General features: G+C 44.1%; 1 protein-coding gene across 1 annotated transcript in view; it reads left to right on the top strand.

Moving 5' to 3' along the window:
* LOC103592264 (junctional adhesion molecule-like) overlaps nt 1-1005 on the top strand; it is a 26423-nt gene that overhangs the window by 1011 nt on the left and 24407 nt on the right. The window lies entirely within an intron of this gene.

The following is a 1005-nucleotide window of genomic DNA, read 5'->3' as shown; positions in this document are numbered from 1 at the left end:
TGAAGATAATTAACACGTCCATTATCTCTCATAGTTACTGCACTGTTTTTCTTTTCCTCACTCTAAACAACCCAATATTTAGCCTTCAGAAGCCAAGTACTTAAGCCTCCCAAGAGAACTAGGCTACTGTCCTTACTTGTCTCACCCTTGGCATAGCCCAGACCTCATGGAAGACAGATGCAGGATGATTTAGGTATAACCCCGTTTGAAGGAGGGAGCAGGAGCAGTAACTTCCACAGTGACATTTGAGTAGAGGGTTGACTGAGGTAACCTGTGTTACAGAAGCCCTGGAACCTACCAGTCTGTATTCCATGGCCTGGGAAGGAAAAACGAGGGCATGTTTTAAGAGGTTCCTGCCTCAGAGTGGTTACATGGACTCATATACCTAAAAACATCTGAGAGCCTGGAGGTACACAGCAATATGTAGGGAGGTTGAGGGATCAGCTTTATGGGTAAGGGAAGGCTGTGCAGTTGTCTGTTTGCTCAGTTTGTCCTTATGAGGGGCAAACACTTTGACTGAGGGACAGCAGCTCTCCCTTATTTTGTCTCAGAATATTGTAGTGGTTGGGCATCATTTTCATGTTGTCATGAGTCTCTTTTCTGAAGTGTATTTTTCTGTCATAATTGTGCCAAGGATAATGGTTCCCCTATACTATTAATAATAGGAAAGCAGATCCTGGTAGTTACAACCTCCCAGGAGTGACAGAAGATATTTGCCATGAGTTATATTGTGAAGAAGCCATGAGCTCAGGTCAGAATGTTTGGCCAACATATGAGGTAACTTACTATGCAGAATTATCTCAAGAACATTTGCTGAGGAGATAAAACAGTATCTGGAAAGAGAAGGAATCAGGGTAGAAGTTGAGAATTTACTTTTTATTTTTTATTATTTTTTTTTGTGACCAGTAAGGGGATCGCAACCCTGGGCTTGGTGTCACCCACATCGCGCTCAGCCAGTGAGCGCACCGGCCATCCCTATATAGGATCCGAACCCGCGGCCTCGGC

This window comes from Galeopterus variegatus, unplaced genomic scaffold (genome assembly GCF_000696425.1).
Source record: "Galeopterus variegatus unplaced genomic scaffold, G_variegatus-3.0.2 Scaffold1119, whole genome shotgun sequence".
NCBI classification, from domain to species: Eukaryota; Metazoa; Chordata; class Mammalia; order Dermoptera; family Cynocephalidae; genus Galeopterus; species Galeopterus variegatus.
The sequence above is the reverse complement of the archived record's forward strand: the minus strand, read 5'-3'. Positions and strand labels throughout refer to the sequence as shown.